This window comes from Passer domesticus, unplaced genomic scaffold (assembly GCF_036417665.1).
Source record: "Passer domesticus isolate bPasDom1 unplaced genomic scaffold, bPasDom1.hap1 HAP1_SCAFFOLD_44, whole genome shotgun sequence".
NCBI lineage: Eukaryota > Metazoa > Chordata > Aves > Passeriformes > Passeridae > Passer > Passer domesticus.
Window position 1 is genome coordinate 2,147,217 of NW_026990160.1, and position 13,364 is coordinate 2,160,580.

Consider the following 13,364-nt stretch of genomic DNA (forward strand, 5'->3'; position numbering starts at 1 on the left):
GTGGGAGAGATGGAATCAGTAGCACAAGGATCTGCATTGTGATTCTCCCACAGGCCTGAGGACACGGCCCACTTCCACTGGGCCATGGCTTTTTACCCTACATCAAAACCTCGTGCTTCAGATTGTGGTGGTGAACGCCCCCGGCCTTGTCCGGCCACACGGTGACCTGAGAAACGCTTGTCAGGCCTGGGCCTTGCTGAGCAGCCCCTGGGCCCAGCTCCTCTTGAGCTTCCCAGAGACACCGAGCGCTGCCAGGCACTTGTGCTGTCTGACCAGCTCCTGGGGTGTCCTGTGAACTGCCTTGGAAACCGCTTTTCCTGCCTCAATGGCATGACATCCTCCTTCTCCCACTCTCAGAGCCAGGCTGCTGACCCACGCTGCGGCCACGATGAAGCCTTGATGGCTGAGGCCCCTCGCCTGTGGCCCATGAACAGCGCTCCCAAAGGAGGCCCTTGGGGCTCTCCTGGAGCCCAGAGGTGCCAGCAGCAACCTCCCTCTGAGTGGGGCCTCGCAGAGCCAGCGCGCTCTCCAGCTGCTGCACTGGCAGCATGACTGAGCAGCCATGGATCCTGGGCCAAGAGCCCACTCCTGGAGGCTCCAGTTTAACCACTGCTCAGCTCCAGTGCTGTTAAGCTTTTAGGCCGTATTCCTTTTGATCCTTGTCCTTTCTGTCCCTTTCTCAAATGCACCTGAACACACATACACACACACACATAATTCTCAGAATGTTTCTCATTTGCTTGACTGAATTTCGTTCCTTGCTTTTTTTCCCCATGTTGTTCCTTAACCAAGTAGTAAGTAATAATGTGAATGTTGCCAATGAATTTTCCTGAGCTGTTGCTTAATATTCAATCTGGTTTTTACTGAACCTTGCCTGGGAATTTTTAAGCAATCTCAAGACACTTGTTCGTAACAAGCCTTGGGAGCATGAGGTGCAGGACTGACACTGGAAAGCAAGAGAGTCATTCAAGAGGGATGAGTTTAACTGTCCATTTTATTACGCTTCTATTTATTTCACTCTAATAAGCCAAGCCAAACTTTTCTTGGAGGCAGAATGTGTGTGGGAGGCACTACAATATTATCCCATAGCTCTGGGCTGAATGGCACCCAGACTTGGGCTGCACAAGCTGGGGAAAAAGATGTTCCTGCCCTTGAATTTCCTTCCTATCCTCTCAACAACTGAAAACAAAATTATAAATCAATAAACTATAAATAAAATTAAATCAATTCTAATAAAAATGAAATATTTTTCCTTCCGATACTCCAATGATTCAAGCGAAAACAATAACAATTACTATAATATTACCAATAAATATAAACAAATTATGTATTAAGAACTATCTTCTGAAAATTTTCATGCAGTAACTAATATACCTTAGATTAAAAATATCTAAAAAAACTGTCATACAATCTAACACACCTTAGTAAAACAATTCATATTACAAACACACTAAACACAAAACCAAGCACCACTAGAATTTCTCACACATTTTAACCAAACAGTTAAACTTTAATAACACCCTTAAGTACTCTCAAACAATCCCAATTATTTTTCAAAATTTAATGTAGTTGAGTGCTATATTTGGATATTGGTTTTTGAATTGTTTGGGTTAGATGATTTGAAAAATGGGATTTTAATAGCAAATTAATCAGCTGAGAAGGCGGCACTCTGCAAACAGAACTGACTGAAAATGAATGGGACAGAAATCATAACTCTGAAAGTTTTATTTGCTGTCAAACACATCACACCCAGCCAGCCCCACACAATCCCCATCCCACTGCTCCCAATTGGGATACCACTTCTCCCAATCCCCTTCCAACCCCATCTCACCCTGGTGGCTGTGGACTGGAGTGAGTTTGGCCTGGGATTGAGTTTTTTTGAGGAGGGAACAAGCAATTTGAGGAGGGATTGAACCTTTATGGGTTAAAATTCAGTTGTTTTCAGTGGGATTTGAGTGGTTTTGAGGTGACAGATCCATCCCTCTTGGCTTTTGGAGGGCAAAGAGAGGAAGAACAGAAAAAAATTAAAGCCAAACCAAATGGAGAATCAGGCAGGTGTGTTCCCACCATGGATCACAGGGAATGTGGGTCACCAGGGCTGTGCCCAGCGTGGCTCCTGCAGTGGGGGATGGAGCTGGAGCAGCGCACGAAGCTCTTCCCGCACTCGGGGCACTCGCAGGGCTTCCCTCACCGGTGCCTCCGTTGGTGTCGGGTCAAGTGAGAGCTGCTGGAGAAGCTCTTCCCACACTGGGGACACTCGTAGGGCCTCTCCCCAGTGTGGATGCGCCGGTGGGTGACGAGGTTGGAGTTCTGCCTGAATCCCTTCCCGCAGTCAGGGCAGCAGAAGGGCCTCTCCTCTGTGTGACTCTGATAGTGCCGGAAAAGATGGAAGCGGATCCGAAACCCCTTCCCACACTGGGAACACTCATAGGGCCTCTCCCCAGTGTGGATCTTTTGGTGCAAAATCAGATTGGCGTGATGTCTGAATCTCTTCCCACACTCCCCACACTCGTAGGGCCGTTCCCCAGTGTGGGTTCTCTGGTGCCGGATCAGGTGGGAGCTCCGGCTGAAGCTCTTCCCACATTCCTCACACTTGTGGGGCCTCTCCCCAGTGTGGATGCGCCGGTGGGTGACGAGGTGGCAGTTCTGCCTGAAGCCCTGCCCGCAGTCGGGGCAGCAGAAGGGCCTCTCCTCTGTGTGACTTTGATAGTGCTGGAGGAGATGGGAGTGGATCCGAAACCCCTTCCCACACTTGGAGCACGCGTAGGGCCTCTCCCCAGTGTGGATCTTTTGGTGGACAATCAGGCTGGAATGCTGGCTGAAGCTCTTCCCACACTCCCCACACTCGTAGGGCCGTTCCCCAGTGTGGGTCCTCAGGTGCTGGATCAGGGTGGAGCTCTGCCTGAAGGTCTTCCCACATTCCTCACACTCGTGGGGCCTCTCCCCAGTGTGGATGCGCCGGTGCAGGACAAGATGGGAGTTCCGCCTGAAGCCCTGCCCGCAGTCGGGGCAGCGGAAGGGCCTCTCCTCTGTGTGCGTGCGCTGGTGCACGAGGAGACTGGAGCTGATCTGAAACCTCTTCCTGCACTGATCACACTCGTAGGGCCGTTCCCCAGTGTGGATCACCTGGTGCCTGATCAGGCTGGACCTGCACCTGAAGCTCTTCCCACACTCCTCACACGTGTGGGGCTTCTCCCCATCAGGAACCTCCTCATGGACCACCAGCTGCGAGCTCTGGCTCCATCTCCGGCCGCCTTCCCGGCCCAGGCTGGCTCTTTCCCCCTCAGATCCCCGCCATCTGCATTTGCAGCCCCTCCTGGTGCGGCATCTCCGGGGCTTTTCCTCCCCGTTGGCTTCCTGCGCCGTGGAGCCGCTCAAAACAGCCTCTGCCACGAGGTTCTGCTGTGCTGGGCTGGGAGATGGAGCAGGAGAAAGGGGGAAAGGGGCACTGACTTCCTCCACACCTGCCTCAGTGTCCAGGGACATCTTCCTCTCTCTCACAGCCTCACAAGAAGTGACAATGGGAAATCCTGGTTTGGGGAAAACTAGGGATGAGAACGTTGACTGTGAAGGCCCCACTGCCCAAGTCCATCTCTACAAGCCACCAGCGACCTAGGCTCCAGAAAACCTCCCAAACACCAAGATTCAGGGCTGAAAAACCCTCCCCAGGAGTTCCCCAACCCTGCTCCCTCCGCTCTGGTATTCAGGGTTGCCCCTGTCCCAGCTGCTGGGGTCACGCTTGCATTGGGGGTCCCCCTTCTCCTCGGTGCCCACCCTCCCCAGCCTGCTGGCAGTCCCAGCAATCCCAAAAGCTGCCCCCTCTTTGCTCCCCATTCAGGGATGCCGGGGCTTTTTGGGCTCCCTTTTGGGCTCCCTTCTCCCCTCATGCTCTGCTCCGGGCTGCAGGGGCTCCAAGGAGTCCCCCCTGCCCCTCTCCAGCCTCTGCAGGCTCCCGCCCATGGCGGCGCTCCCCCCTCTCTGGGCTCCCCACTTTGGGCTCCTGGGGGACACAGGGCTCTGCTCCTCCAGGCTGCCTCTGCCACCAGCCGCCACCACCACCCCCCGATGTCCCCCCGAGGGGCCTTTTCCGCTCAGCCTTGCACTTCTTCATTCTCCAAACATCCCCCCAAAACATCCAGCCCAGGGACCCCCCGGGATATCTGGGCCGAGCTCCCCCTCCCCGCTCACCTGCGCCATGGGGGCGATGATCCCACAGGTGGGGGCTGTGAATGCACGGAGGGCTCGGCCGCGTGATTCCTGCTGCTCAGCCTTCATCCGCCTCGGTCCCTCCTTTTCCTCTTCCTGCCACTTCTCCTATTCCATCCCCCCGCCTCCTCCTAATCCTTCTCCTCCCTAACCACACCTCCTTCTCCTTCTGTGGCTGCTCTCTCTCCACCTTCCCCCTCCTCGTCCATCTCCCCTCCCACCCTCCTCCTCCTTAATCCCGCCTCCTCCTCCTCCTCCTTCATCCCTGCCCTTGGCTCCCTCCTCCTCCTCCCGCAGCAGCAGCGACCCCCTCGCTGCCCCGTTCCCGGAGCCCTCGCAGCCCGCGGCAGGAGCGGGGCTGGAGCCGGCACAGCTCGGCACGGGCAGCGCGGGGCTCTCGGCTGCTCCCGGCCGCTGCGGAGAAGGGGGGAAGCCGGCCCGGGCAAAAGGAGAGGCAAACTGCGACAACTGGGGGCCCCCCATCCAAACTGGGCCTTGCTGGGGAGCCTGCCTGGGCACTGCCAGCCCTTGGGGCTCCTCTCGGCACAGCCGGGAGCGGGGAACGCACAGAGGGCTGCGGGATCCCAGCGCTGGCAGCACTGCCAGGGACTGGGCTCTGCTGGGACCATACTGGGATCATACTGGGAGTGACTGGGACTCTACTGGGTTTGTACTGGGATCATACTGGAATCACACTTGGACTGTACTGGCTTTGTACTGATATCATTCTGGGATCATACTGGGAGTGAGCAGGAGCCTGCAGAGGCAATTGAGACCATGGTAGGGGCAAATGGGATCTACTGGGAGTGACTGGGATTATGCTGAGGGTGACTGGGAGCAGCTGGGAGCAACTGGGATCATGACAGGAGCAACTGGGAGTGGCTGGCTGCATGCTGGGAGTGACTGGAAACAACTGGGCTTCTACTGGGATCAACTGGGATCACGCTGGAGGTGACTGGGATCATCCTGGCAGTGAGTGCCACTGCGCTGAGGCTGACTGGGAGTGCTTGGCAGCAAATGGGATCATACTGGGGAATAATGGGAGGGACTGGCAACATGCTGGAGGGAACTGGCATACACTGGGAGATACTGGGAGTGACTGGAACCAAAGGGAGGGTGAAAGAGAGCCACTGGAACCATGTGGAGCACAACTGGTTCATACTGGCAGAGACTGGGAGCACACTGGGCTCATCTCTGGATCACACTGGGAGGGACTGGACTAATACTGGGAGAAGCTGAGAGCGACTGGGAACACACCCTGCACATCATCCCCCATACTGGGCCTGACTGGGAGCAACTGGGATTATACTGGGAGCACACTGGGAGGGCTGGCATGTGACTGGGATCCAACTGGAGCTTACTGGGATCATATTGGGATTGAAAGGGAGTGACTGGGATCACACTTTGGGCTACTGGGAGCACCTGAGAGAAACTGGGATCATGCTGCAAGCAAACTGGAGGAACTGGGCAGGACTGGATGCATGCTGGAGGCAGCTGGGATATTCTGGGCATGACTGGGGGATCACACTGGGAGAGCTGACACCTTCCTGGGGCCCCTGGCAGCGCCTGGGAATGACTGCAGACATGCTGGGACAAGTGGGAAATGTTGGGGGCTTTTGTGGATTTTGGGGGGTTTGGATTTTGGTTGTTTTATTGGTGCTTTGGGGGGGGTGTTGTTCTGGGGATGTTGGGGGCTTATTGAATTTTTTGAGATTTTTGTCTTTTGGGAGTTTTTACTGAGATTTTTTTGGGTTTTATTGGGATTCTTAGAAATTCTGGGAGTTTTATTGGGAGTTCTAGGAGATTTTGAGGCATTTTACTGGAATTGTGGGGGCTTTTAGTGGGATTCATTGGGGATTTGAGGGTTTTTTTCAGAATTCTGGTAGGCTTTTTTGGGTTTTGTGGGTTTTTTTGGATGTTGTCATGATTTCTTTGGGTCTTGGGTGAAATTTTGTGGGATTTTTATGGTTTTTGGGACATTTTTGTGGGGATTTGCAGGGTTTCACCGGGATTTTGGGGGTTATTGAGATTTCAAAAAATTTTGTGGGCTTTTTTTGGGATTCTAGGGTGTTTAAATGGGATTTTGTGAGATTTATTTCGGATTTCATGAGTTTTATTGGGACTTTTGGGGCTTTTAAGGAGATTTTGATGCCTCTGAGCCCTTCCGCAAACCCTGGGACAACCCCAAAGGCCCCAGACCCCCAAATCCCTCACAAATTCCACTAAAAATCCCAAATTCCTCAAGTAATTACAATAGGATCCTTAAAACCCCAGAGAATCCCACAAAATCCCAGGGAAACCCACCAAAACTCAAAAAAACTCCCCAAAATTTCATTAAACCCCCTGAAAAACCACCCCCCCCAAGCCCTAATAAAATCCCCCAAAATCCAAAACTCCCCAAATCCACAAAACCCCCAAAATCCCATAACCCCCCAATACCCAATAATTCTCTCCAAAACCGCTATAATTCCCCCTAAACTTCCATCCAATACCCAATAAAGCCCTAAAGAAGCCCCAAGATAATCCCCAAAAACCTTCCTAAAATTCATCAAAATTGCCCCAAAATCCCAAAAATGCCCCCCAAAATCCCCCCAGACTCTCGGGGGCCGTCCTGGGTCAGGGGCACCGGCCGGTGGAACAGGAGCCACCTCAGGGGCCCTCGGAGCTCTGTGGGGAGGGGGCACCATGGGAGACCCCCAGAAACGGGAGGGGGGGGTGGAACCCCTGTTGTGCCCCCTCGCCCCGAAACCCCCAGACCCCGGTTCAGGGGGGGCCTGGGACCCCCCGGGACCCCCAAATCTCCCCCGGGACCCCTCCGGGAGCCCCAAACCCCCCCAAGGTTGGCCCAGGATCACCCTGGACCCCCAAAACCTTCCCGGGACCCTCAGACCCCCCAGTTCCCCACAAAATTGACCCCAGACCCACCTGAGACCCCCCTCAAATCCATCAGACTGCCCCAAATCCCCCTCAGACCCCTCAATCCCCCCCAAACCCTGGGAAATCCCCTCACACTCCGCTAAAGCCCCCCAGATGTACCTCAGAACGCCCCAGATCCCCCCAGCTCCTCTCAAAATCCCCCAAAATCCCCTCAGACCCTCCCAATTCCCCTCAGATTCCCCTAAACCCACCTGAGAACACCCAGACCCTCTCAAGCTGCCCCCAAAGATCCCTAAAGCCCCCTCAGACCCACCAAAGCCCCCTCAGACCCCCTCACTCACCCCCAAACCCACCGCACACCCCCCTATTTCCCGTCAATCTGCCCAAAATCCCCAATTTCTCCTCAGACCGCCCCAAACCCCCCCAGTTTCCCCTCAGCGCCCTCCTCAGCCGCGCTCGCCTCTGAATCTCCCGCCTCCGCCGCCTGCACGGGCTCCCCAGCCAATAGCGGCGCGCCCCGCCCCGAACCAGCCAATGAGGGCGCGGCTCCCCTCAGCAGCGCCCGCCTCCCCGCGGCGCTGCAGCCAATCAGAGGCGAGCCGCAGCGGCGGTGCCGTGCCGGGCGCTGCAGAGAGCGGGGGCGGCGCTGGGAGCGGCCGGAGCGCTCCGGGAGCTGCTGAGGCGGCCGGGACAGGGCCGGGAGGGGCTGAGAGGGGATCGGGGGGCGTGGGAGGGTCCGGGGGGCTGGGGGGGCTTTGGGGAGGGTTCCGGGGTGTGGGGCGGGGTCTGGGGAGGGGTCTTGGCTGGGGGATCGTGAGGTGTCAGGGAGGGTCTGGGGAGGGGTCGTGGGGCACTGTGGGGGGATCTGGGGGTGGGGAGGGGTCCTGAGAGGGGTCTCGAGGGGGGTCCTGGGGGTGCTGGGGGGACTTTGGGGTTCCAGGGTGGTCCTGGGCCAACCTTGGGGGCTTTTCAGGGGGATTTGGGGTTCCCGGGGGAGATTTGGGGATCCTGGGGGTTCCCAGCCCCCCCCCCTCCCGTTTCTGGGGGTCTCCCATGGTGCCCCCTCCCCACAGAGCTCCGAGGGCCCCTGAGGTGGCTCCTGTTCCACCGGCCGCTGCCCCTGACCCAGCACGGCCCCAGAGAGTCTGGGGGGTTCTGGGGGGCAATTTTGGGGAATTTTCGGATTTGGGGCAATTTGGGGCTGTTTTGAGGCAGTTTTGGGAGGATTTGGGGGATTATGTTGGGGCTTTTTTAGAACTTTATTGGGTATTTGATGAGGGGGAATTATAGAGGTTTTGAAGAGAATTATTGGGTTTTGGGGGGTTATGGGACTTTGAGAGTTTTGTGGATTTGAGGGGTTTTGGATTTTGGGAGTTTTATTGGGGTTGGGGGGTTGATTTTTGAGAGGGTTTAGTGAAATTTTGGGGAGTTTTTTTGAGTTTTGGTGGGTTTCACTGGGATTTTGTGGGATTCTCTGGGGTTTTGGAGGATCTTATTGTAATTTCTTGAGGAATTTGGGATTTTTAGTGGAATTTGTGGGGGATTTGGGCGTCTGGGGCCAATGGGGTTGTCCCAGGGTTTGCGGAAGGGCTGAGAGGCATCAAAATCTCCTTAAAAGCCCCTAAAGGCCCAATAAAACTCATGAAATCCGAAACAAATGTCACAAAATCCCATTAGAACTCCCTAGAATCCAAATAAAAGCTCAAAAAATCTTTTGAAATCTCACTAACCCCCAAAATCCCGATGAAACCCTGCAAATTCCCCTAAAAATGTCCCTTAAATAATAAAAATCCCATAAAATCTCCCTCCAAAACCCAAACAAATCATGGCAATACCCAAAAAACCTACAAAACCCCAAAAATCCCACGAAAATTCTGAAAAAACCCAAATCCCCAATGAATCCCACTAAAAGCCCCCACAATTCCAGTGAAATGCCTCAAAATCTCCTAGAAATCCCAATAAAACCCCCAGAATTTCTGAGAATCCCCAAAAAACCAGGAAAATCTTAGTAAAACCATACAAAATACAAAAAAAACCCATTCAATAAACCCCCAAACACCCCCAGAAGAACACCCCCCCCAAAGCACCAATAAAACACCCAAAATCCAAACCCCCCAAAATCCACACAACCCCCCAACATTTCCCACCTTGTCCCAGCATGTCTGCAGTCATTTCCAGGCGCTGCCAGGGGCCCCAGGAAGGTGTCAGTTCTCCCAGTGTGATCCCCCAGTCATGCCCAGGATATCCCAGCTGCCTCCAGCATGTATCCAGTCCTGCCCAGTTCCTCCAGTTTGCTTGCAGCATGATCCCAGTTTCTCTCAGGTGCTCCCAGTAGCCCAAAGTGTGATCCCAGTCACTCCCTTTCAACCCCAATATGATCCCAGTAAGCTCCAGTTGGATCCCAGTCACATGCCAGCGCTCCCAGTGTGGTCCCAGTATAATCCCAGTTGCTCCCAGTCAGGCCCAGTATGGGGGATGATGTGCAGGGTGTGTTCCCAGTCGCTCTCAGATTCACCCAGTATTAGTCCAGTCCCTCCCAGTGTGATCCAGAGATGAGCCCAGTGTGCTCCCAGTCCCTGCCAGTATGAACCAGTTGTGCTCCACATGGTTCCAGTGGCTCTCTTTCACCCTCCCATTGGTTCCAGTCAATCCCAGAATCTCCCAGTGTATGCCAGTTCCCTCCAGCATGTTGCCAGTCCCTCCCGTTATTCCCCAGTATGATCCCATTTGCTGCCAAGAACTCCCAGTCAGCCTCAGTGCAGTGGCACTCACTGCCAGGATGATCCCAGTCACCTCCAGTGTGATCCCAGTTGGTCCCAGTAGAAGCCCAGTTGTTTCCAGTCACTCCCAGCATGGAGCCAGCCACTCCCAGTTACTCCTGTCATGAGCCCAGTTGCTCCCAGTTGCTCCCAGTCACCCTCAGCATAATCCCAGTCACTCCCAGTAGATCCCATTTGCCCCTAACATGGTCTCAATTGCCTCTGCGGGCTCCTGCTCCCTCCCAGTATGATCCCAGAATTCAAATAAATGGGCAGGAGATCTTTCTCCTTTTTAATGCCTTTATTAAGAAGAATCAGCTCAGGTGGGAAGAAATCGACGGGTTGCGCCCTCGCCGCCGCTGCTCCCAGGCGTGGCACGAAGCAGGAGGATGATGCAGTTTTGTCCGCTGGTCTGCAGACAGAACTGGGGACTCTGTCCTCACGGGAGAGTCGTGGAGTCCTTGGTTTGTTGGTTTAGAAACCCGGGGGGTCTCTTTAATCAGTTTCTTTTCTGGTTAGGGTGAGAAATAAAAAGATTCAAGCAGGTACGGGACAATGCTCCCATCCTTAGACGTCACTTAAGTCACTTGTTGGCTCGTGATTTTAGGGGTTTTTCTTATAAAAACTGTAAAACTGTAAAAACCCAGGTTGCACTGCATTTCTTATTTGCATGTTGTCTCTGGTGTCACTGCCCATCTCTTTACCCTGGAGGGTTTCCCTTGGTATCTCCTTGGCATACAGCCAGCATCAGGGAAACAATCAGTTAATCACCTGCCATTAACAAGTGATTAAGGGCTTTTCTTGGCAGGGAACCTAAAGGAGTCTGACTCGGTCTGGCTTGGTTTTTTTAACTCTGAAACTTAAAAAAATACAACTTTCTATTCATAACAAGAATGATAGCAGTACAAAGCCTGTACAGTCCCAGTCACTCCCAGTATGATCCCAGAACAAACCCAGTAGAGTCCCAGTCACTCCCAGTATGGTCCCAGTATGGTCCCAGCAGAGCCCAGTCCCTGGCAGTGCTGCCAGCGCTGGGATCCCGCAGCCCTCTGTGCGTTCCCCGCTCCCGGCTGTGCCGAGAGGAGCCCCAAGGGCTGGCAGTGCCCAGGCAGGCTCCCCAGCAGGGCCCAGTTTGGATGGGGGGCCCCCAGTTGTCGCAGTTTGCCTCTCCTTTTGCCCGGGCCGGCTTCCCCCCTTCTCCGCAGCGGCCGGGAGCAGCCGAGAGCCCCGCGCTGCCCGTGCCGAGCTGTGCCGGCTCCAGCCTCGCTCCTGCCGCGGGCTGCGAGGGCTCCGGGAACGGGGCAGCGAGGGGGTCGCTGCTGCTGCGGGAGGAGGAGGAGGGAGCCAAGGGCGGGGATGAAGGAGGAGGAGGAGGCGGGATTAGGGAGGAGGAGGGTGGGAGGGGAGATGGAAGAGGAGGGGGAAGGCGGAGAGAGAGCAGCCACAGAAGGAGAAGGAGGTGTGGTTAGGGAGGAGAAGGATTAGGAGGAGGCGGGGGGATGGAATAGGAGAAGGGGCAGGAAGAGGAAAGGGAGGGACAAAGGCGGATGAAGGCTGAGCAGGAGGAAGCACGCGGCCGAGCCCTCCGTGCATTCGCAGCCCCCACCTGTGGGATCATCGCCCCCCATGGCGCAGGTGAGCGGGGAGGGGGAGCTTGGCCCAGATATCCCGGGGGGTCCCTGGGCTGGGTTTTTTTTTGGGGGGATGTTTGGAGAATGAAGAAGTGCAAGGCTGAGCGGAAAAGGCCCCTCGGGGGGACATCGGGGGGTGGCGCTGGCGGCTGGCGGCAGAGGCAGCCTGGAGGAGCAGAGCCCTGTGTCCCCCAGGAGCCCAAAGTGGGGAGCCCAGAGAGGGGGGAGCGCCGCCATTGGCGGGAGCCTGCAGAGGCTGGAGAGGGGCAGGGGGGACTCCTTGGAGCCCCTGCAGCCCAGAGCAGAGAATGAGGGGAGAAGGGAGCCCAAAAGGGAGCCCAAAAAGCCCCGGCATCCCTGAATGGGCAGAGCAAAGAGGGGGCAGCTTTTGGGATTGCTGGGACTGCCAGCAGGCTGGGGAGGGCGGGCACCGAGGAGAAGGGGGACCCCAATGCCAGCGTGACCCCAGCAGCTGGGACAGGGGGAACTCCGAACAGCAGAGGGGCGGGAGCAGGGGTGGGGAGCTCCTGGGGAGGGTTTTTCATCACTGAATCTTGGTGTTTGGGAGATTTTTCTGGAGCCTAGTTTTCTGGTGACTTGTAGAGATGGACTTGGGCAGAGGGACCTTCAAACTCAATGTGCTCATCCCAAACCAGGATTGCCCGCTGTCACTTCTTCTGAGGAAGAGGAAGATGTCCCTGAACACTGATGCAGGTGAGGAGGAAGTCAGTGCCCCTTTCCCGCTTTCTCCTGCTCCATCTCCCAGCCCCGCACAGCAGAACCTCGTGGCAGAGGCCGTTTTGAGCGGCTCCACGGCGCAGGAACCCAACGGGGAGGAAAAGCCCCGGAGATGCCGCACGAGGAGGGGCTGCAAACGCAGATGGCGGGGATGTGAGGGGGAAAGAGCCAGCCTGGGCCGGGAAGGCGGCCGGAGATGGAGCCAGAGCTCGCAGCTGGTGGTCCATGAGGAGGTTCCTGATGGGGAGAAGCCCCACACGTGCTTGGAGTGTGGGAAGAGCTTCAGGATAAGTTCCAACCTGATTGTACACCAGAGGAGCCACACTGGGGAACGGCCCTACGAGTGTGATCAGTGCAGGAAGAGGTTTCATTGCAGCTCCCATCTCCTCGTGCACCAGCGCACACACACAGAGGAGAGGCCCTTCCGCTGCCCCGACTGCGGGCAGGGCTTCAGGCGGAACTGTAGTCTTGTCAGACACCGGCGCATCCACACTGGGGAGAGGCCCCACGAGTGTGAGGAATGTGGGAAGAGCTTCAGGCACAGCTCCACCCTGATCAGCCACCAGAAGATGCACGCTGGGGAACGGCCCTACGAGTGTGGGGAGTGTGGGAAGGGGTTTCAGATCCACTCCCATCTCCTCCAGCACTATCAGATTCACACAGAGGAGAGGCCCTTCTGCTGCCCCGACTGCGGGCAGGGCTTCAGGCACAACTCCCACCTTGTCACCCACCGGCGCATCCACACTGGGGAGAGACCCTACGAGTGTCCCCAGTGTGGGAAGAGCTTCTCCAGCAGCTCTCACTTGACCCAACACCAACGGAGGCACCGGTGAGGGAAGCCCTGCGAGTGCCCCGAGTGCGGGAAGAGCTTAGTGCGCTGCTCCAGCTCCATCCCCCACTGCAGGAGCCACACTGGGCACAGCCCTGGTGACCCACATTCCCTGTGATCCATGCTGGGAACACACGTGCCTGCTTCTCCTTTTGGTTTGGCTTTAATTTTCCTCTGATTCATCTTGAAAAATGCCAATCGCTTGTTCTAAAATTTTAAAATTTTAATAATAATAAAATAATTATGAAAATAGTAATAATAATTAGAGCTATAAGAACTTGGACAGTCAGAGTTAGTATAATAAAGGACCATAAAAAGCATAGA

The 13,364-nt window shown here is 55.5% G+C and overlaps 1 pseudogene; it reads right to left on the reverse strand.

Moving 5' to 3' along the window:
* LOC135292707 (zinc finger protein 850-like) overlaps positions 1 to 13,364 on the reverse strand; it is a 216,147-nt pseudogene that overhangs the window by 165,779 nt on the left and 37,004 nt on the right.